Here is a 7,066-nt window from a genome sequence, read left to right on the forward strand (position 1 = left end):
CGCTTCTTCTCATTCATGTGCACTTACTTCCACAGTGATGAGGCGGAGCCAGAAGGTCATCACCAGAACAGACATCATACTGCTAGATTTTCACTTCCTGTGAGCATGGGCGCCCACTTACCAGGCCCAGGTTACCTGATATGGCTGGTCAAGGAATTAAAAGCAGGCACAGGTTGGAGGGGGCCACGGCAAGACTAAGGCTTAGACTAGTTTATTACAAAGGCAATCAGAGCTTTTTATAGCTTTATCAGAAACAGAATATAGTGGCAAATCAACATACTTTCTCCAGTAAGGAACTGCCTCCTAAAGGTTCTAAAACCTCCCCAAACAGCGCCACCAACTGGGACCAAGTGTCCAAACACATGAGTCTATGGGAGACATTTCTCATTCAAATGGCAGAATGTGGAGATGGGTGTCTTATATCAGGCTTAAAAAATATATACTGACCTCTTCAAGAGGGGACTCACATGTTGTCAGGTCTGAAAACGACAAATCACCGTCTCTGCCCCTCCCCTGCTCTCTGTTATCTTCCTCAGAGAAGCTATCTCTGCACAACAGAGTCATCATTCACATTTCTAAATACAGATACATATTTCAGTACCAAATGTATTCACAGGTTGACTATTTCTAATCTGGAAATCCAAAATGCTTCCAAGCCCAAAACTTCTTGACCGGTGACACATTACCTAGGTCAGTTGGAAAGTTCTACACCTTGCCTTCACAGGACAGGTGGACGTCAGACGCAGGAACACTAAGAATATCATAACAATTATCTTCAGACTGGGCACAAGAGATATAGGAAATACAAGTGAATTCTGTCTTTAAATTTTAGTCCCATTTCAAAGATATGTAATTTACATGTATGCCAATGTACTGGTTGGTTTTATGTCATCTTGATACAAGCCAGTCATCTGAGAGGAGGGGGCTTCAACTGAGAAAATGCCTCCATAAGATCAGGCAGTAGGCAAGCCTGTAGGACAATTTCTTAATTAATGATTGATGGGGGATGGCCTGACCTGTTGTGGTTGGGGTTGTCCCTGGGCTGGTGGAGCTGTGTAGCAGGAATCTTAAAGATACTTATTAATAAAACAAACCTGAGGCCAATTATTGGGGTGAATGCTGAAAGATCAGAGAAATAGAACAAGCCACAGCTTCCTCGCCTCGCCAGTTCCTCAGCTAATCCTGTTTCCTCAGACTGCAAGCTTCTGTGTCCTTATCCGGATGGATCTCAGCTGAACTGCTGCTAGAAGCCTAAAAACTTAACCAGCCAAATGCTTAACTAGTTTCTGTGCTGCTCCAAAGACTAAAAGCTTAACCAGCCAAATGCTTCTAGTTTCTGGTCTTCACGCCTTATATATCTTTCTGGTTTCTGCCATCACTCCCTGGGATTAAAGGCTCACTTTCTGGGATTAAAGGTGTGAGTCCCCATGCCTGGCTATTTCCAATGTGACCTCGAACTCACAGAGATCTGCCTGGGCTCTGCCTCCTTAGTGCTGGGATTAAAGGTGTGCGTCACCACAGCCTAACCTCTATGTTTAATATTGTGGCCGTCCTGTTCTCTGACCCCAGATAAGTTTATTAGTGTGCACAATATTTCGGGGAACACAATACCACCACAGTCCTGGGTTCTCTAAGAAAGCAGGCTGAGCAAACGTAAGAGCAAGCTAATAAACAGCACCCCTCCGTGGCCTCTGCTTCAGTTCTTGACTCCAGGTTCCTGGCCTGCTTGAGTTCCTACCCTCACAGCTTTTGATGATGAACTGTTACATGGAACTGTGAGTGAAATAAATCCTTTGCTTCCCCAAGTTGATTTGGGTCGCAGTGTTTCATCACATCAATAGTGACCCTAACTAAGACAGCCGACATTCCGAAAGTTTTTTCAAAAGTCTGAAACAGTTCTGGTCCCAAGCATTTCAGATCAAAGATACTAAATTTGAGTTTCATGTTTATAATTTCGATGCAGCATGCTTTTATTTTCTACATCAATCTTTGGTGGGGGTGGGGAAGGAGATTTAAAACAAAGCTATTAACAAAAACCATCCAGGTCTAATGGTTGTAACTGGACTTGCAGGGGTAAGGATTGGGCACAGATATTGAAGATATTACCAGAGAGATATTACTCTTCGCGAGACCAAGAACCGGTTTTGTTTTGTTTTTTGTTTTTGTTTTTGTTTTTGTTTTTGTTTTTTTTTTTGGGGGGGGGGGAGCCCGAGGGGCGAGGCAGGGCCTTGGCATTGGGGAGGCTGAGTCTGCAGACCTTCCCCAAGGTCCCACCTCGATGCCGATGCTGATGCTGCAGCGCCTCCTGTCGGTCATCGGGAGTCATCCCGAGTCATCGCTTTCCCGAGCCTTCGGGTGTTCGGTCTCAAGGAAGAGAAAAAGTAGCACTGTCTTCCATGGCGTGAGTGGCACGGTTTAACCCGGCAATAATCTAATTTCTTTAAAACTTTACAGTACTTTACTCTGCCGTGGTTGGCAGAGAAAAAGAACAAAAGGCCACGCTGACCCCGACGTGACTTGAACACGCAACCTTCTGATCTGGAGTCAGACGCGCTACCATTGCGCCACGAGGTCACAGCGAGCTAGGGACTCTGCATCGCTAAAGGCCTCGCTCCACCGGCTCGCTGCTGGGCTCAGAGGCTCAGGGTAGAGCACTGTCGCTCGCGGATGCAGGGGAGGAGTTCGGAATCCCGCGGCGCCAGCCCGAACGGCCGCGCGGGGACCCTCGCTCGCGACAAACATTGGGCTCTTCTCAGTCTCTCGCGGTGGCCCACGGGGCACACGGTGTTGAGGGGACCCCCGCGGGCGAGGGGACGCCGAGGAGGGACGGAGGGATGCTCGGGAGCCGGGGGCTGCCCGGGGACGGGGGGAACGGGGGACCCGACTGACCGCGGCTGGGAAGCCGCGGGCCCCGCCCTGTAAGATGGCGGCCGCCTCGGCGGAGGGCCCGGGCGGCCGGGCGGGGGTGACGGGACCGGCCGGGCACCGGGCCCAGGGCGGCCGGTTCCGGATGCTGGGGACCAGGCGGGCACCGATGGGCACCAGCGCTGGTTCTCAGTCCGCTGTCCGCTGGTTGGAAACGTGGGGACGCGAGAGGGCGACGCCCAGGCGAAGGGCTTGGTAAACCAGCAGAGAGGCGCGGCAGCTTTAACTATACAAATAAGCATTTCTCTGAGGAAAGAGCAATCGTGGAAGAGTCGTCACACGGAAACGCTAGTATTTCCCGGTGCTCTTTCTTCCTCCGGATGGTGGCGCACAGAAAGTATCCGAATTTTCACGAAGGGCAAATACCTAGCCAGCACCATTAGCACGTGTACTTTAAAAATGCATATGTGCCTAAGTGTGAGCGCACATGTTTTTGAAAGGGTATTTTGAAAGGCTTGATAAATACATACTCATAAACTGAGGTACTCTTACCATCGTAAAATCTACTAAAATGTTACCTTTGGATCTATTGAATGTTTCCTAAAACCTTAAAATGTTGCTTACACAAAACAACATTCACAGGACCCTAGGATAAAAACGTCATCAAACTCTGAAATTTAACATTAGATACAGATACGTAGATTTTAATGATGATTTCCTTCCTAAATAAACTGGCTCATTTAGGTGGCTCACTACCATCTGTAACTTCAGTTCTAGGGGATCTGATGCCCTCTTCTGGTCTCTGTGGGTTGCCATAGATTCCTTTTTTTTTTTTTTTTTTTTTTTCTCCAGGAAAATTCTTTTGTTTGTTTTTAAGGCAGGGAATATTTTATTTAAAACCCATCAGTGAAATGGACGGCTTGGGATTATGACAAAGCATGGCATAGTTCCAGGGGAATCTTTCGCCCCCTCCTGGTGTCCTTGGGTATTGCATGCATATGGTCCACTCAGGCACACACGCCATCAATTAAAATTTACAAAACCTCAAGAATTCGTCTGCTAGAAGAAGCTTTTTCTTATCTGGATGGTTTTGTATTTTGTTTTGAATCATCAGGTTAAAAGTGCAGGTGGGAAAAGCTGTTTTCTTTGTAGCCAATGTTCAAGGTATTGTGTTTGGTTTTTGTTTTTTGTTTTTTGTTTTTTCTGGAGAATTATCTCCATACTCTTGGAATAGCAGTGTCTATGCTAAATGAATAGGGAGGAACTGAGAGCAGTTAGGGAAGTAAACAGGTATTTTGACAGAAAAGTGGGGATCCGAATTAACTAGAAGGGAGGAGCATTATGAGCCTGTAGGCGACAACATTGATAGGGGTGGTGAGCCAGGAGCTTCATCTGCGTTCCTGTCACCTCGCTGTGATTCTGGGAAGGTATAAGGAATGTTGGGGTGTGCAAATGAGTGCAGAGGGCCTGGGGAAATCTGAAGATGTGGTAGTACTCTGGGGAGCCAGCAGCACTGGGTCCTTAAGCGACCCAGGTGAAAAGGAGTCCAGGGAAGAGACAGGTGAATACCCTGATTCACACCCATCGTGACCCCCAGCTTTAGAAGTGTGGCCCTGAGACCCAGGGGCACCCACTGAACTTTCCAGGTTCTTATGTCTCAAGATTTTACCAGGGACACACAGAAAAATAGTAAAAATGGAGAAGGTTTTTCAAGAAAGTAAAGCAGGGCTGGAGAGATGGCTTAGCAGTTGCACACGCCCAGTATCCGTGCCCAGCAGCTCACGACTGCCTCAAACTCCAGCTCCGTGGGGATCTGACACCTTTGTCCTCTATGGGAACCTACACCACACACACACACAGAGAGAGAGAGAGAGAGAGAGAGAGAGAGAGAGAGCAATCAGTTTAGGGAACTGATACTCTTGTGTAAAACTGAAAAAGGCAAACTGGTCCTGGGATCACAGGGTAACAAATGTTTTAAATGCTCTGTCACATTTATTTTTCTCTAGAGATTATGTACTAATGAATAAGTCAGAGGGCTGAAGAGATGGATCAGTTGGTTAGGACCAGGGTTTAATTCCCAGCACCCACATGGCAGCTCACAAACAGCTGTAACTCCAGTTCCAGGGGATTGGACATCCTCTTCTAGCCTCCACAAGCATAGGCACACTTCTGGAGCACAGTACTGAGCCACTGAGCAACACCCCAGTGTGGCTGAGTGTCACTACACCAGTGTGTGGGTTCATGCAGCATTGTGGAAAGAAGACTCAGAGGCATCTTAAGAATGAATATAGCCTTTCATGGCTGCAGGATGGTCCAGCCTTGAAGGACTGAAGCCTTTCCCTTCGCCTAGGACACTTTTAATTACTCTCTATTTACAGTTTAGCCAGTTAATTTCCATACCTTCAAAGCAACCTAAAAGGAGCTCCCAGAGACCAAATGCCAAGTGCAAATTCCTTGATTAATCAGGTATCATAGTTTTCCAGGTTCCCTGAGCCAAGTTTTGCATAGGCCTTTGATCCTTGGGGGACTCTCTGATCCTTGACTCTCAGACAAGATTCACATAGGGACATAAGAGAAACAAATGGTGTGGTTAAACAAAGGAAGGATTAGGGCTAGGTGCTGCTCTCTGGAATCAGGCCAGGAGCTCAGCAGGAATGCACTCCACCCAATCTCTCCACTTACTGCAGGCTGCATGTTCCTACATCTGCCGGGCTTTAGAGTGTTCTAGAGGAGCGATGCATGTGTGTCCTATGCTCAGCTCATAACAAGGGAAAATCCAAAGAGCACAGGCTAACTGTTCTGCCTTTCCCCTCAGCTCCCTGCTTTGCAAGCGTCTGTGACCTGGGATTTGTTTTTTCCAATGATGTTGGTCAGTTTAGATCCACATAAATCTAAGTGACTGGTTTTGAGAGGTTCATATTCTTGTTCACAATGTCTTTTTTAGGACTATGTGTTGAAGGCTTGGTCCCCAATCTGTGGCACTACTGAGAAATGGTGGGATCTTTAGGACTTGGGGTCAATGGGAGGAGGCTGGATCACTGGGGATGTGTCTGGGAAAGGGATATTAAGTCCCTGACCACCTTCTGTCTCTCTGCTTCCTTGTCACCAGGAGGGGAACAGGGACCCCATCATGTGCCCCCCCACCTTGGTGTGCAACAGGGCCAATTGATGATGATGAAACCATGGATCCAAATAAACTTTTCCTCTTAACTTATGACAACTATTCTGTTACAGTAACACAAGGCTTACTGCAGAATACGTCCTGCTAGAAGACTATCATGCATGTTCAGAGATATCCAAAGGGCCTGGAGCGTCACAGGGGACAGGGGTGTCTGGAGGGAAAGTTCGTAACAGCCAGAGGTGCAGCTAGCAGGGTCTAGCTGTCCCCGAGTAATGTGGGACTCTCCCAACTTACCTTTACCCTGTGTAATAATTTTGGCAAAACCTGCTTTTGGAGATGTGTTCGGACTGGCGATCTGAGCTCTGCACTTTTTGAAGCCTACAGGCCATACTTCCATAAAATGCAGCTGACCATGAGTGTAGGCTGCATGCAGGAGGCCTCCATGAAAGATAGAACTCCAGAATTCCATCAACAGACAAAATCTGATGCTGCCTTTTTCAAAGCCTGACAGCTGTCTTCCAACCTGAGAAAGGGAGAGCCTCGTCCCTGTTATCCGAACTTAACTGTGGGCCCAGTGTCTGCATCAGTAGAGAGAAGTAAGGTCTACCTACTGTGAGAAAAGGAACTTTACCAAGAAAGAGGGAGCCAGAGAAGCTGTGTCGGGACAGGCTGCTGGCCTGTTCCTATGTGACCCTGGATAGGTCACCCAAATTTCCCGTGGCCAACATTTTGACTTGTACGGCTTCCTGGAGATATGTAAACAAATGTCTGTTCACCCCAAACAGGACTTCAACAGCAGATCAAAGGATCAGATCCACCACTGAGAGCCTGGGGGATGGGTTTCCAGCAGCAACACATCCAGTTTATGGCTGCTACACCAGCACGGTTTTCCCTTCCCAGCAACTGTCAACCATCTGTATATCACAGGGGTGGGGGAGTGCAGCATGAACCTCATTAGCCTCCACCCTCCTTTCATGGGGAAAGTCGATGGTCCCATGGGTGTGATTTCAGCTCCTTTGCTTCAGGCTGAGAAAGCTCACATTTAACAGGAAGCAGTCACAACACAACTCTAAAGTTATT

At 47.7% G+C, this 7,066-nt stretch overlaps 1 non-coding gene across 1 annotated transcript; it reads right to left on the reverse strand.

Moving 5' to 3' along the window:
- Positions 1-2,502: 2,502 nt before the first annotated feature.
- Trnaw-cca lies at positions 2,503-2,574 on the reverse strand. Its single transcript has one exon. It is a non-coding gene; the product is annotated as a tRNA-Trp (tRNA).
- Positions 2,575-7,066: the final 4,492 nt, after the last annotated feature.

This window comes from Onychomys torridus, chromosome 8 (genome assembly GCF_903995425.1).
Source record: "Onychomys torridus chromosome 8, mOncTor1.1, whole genome shotgun sequence".
Taxonomy (NCBI): Eukaryota; Metazoa; Chordata; class Mammalia; order Rodentia; family Cricetidae; genus Onychomys; species Onychomys torridus.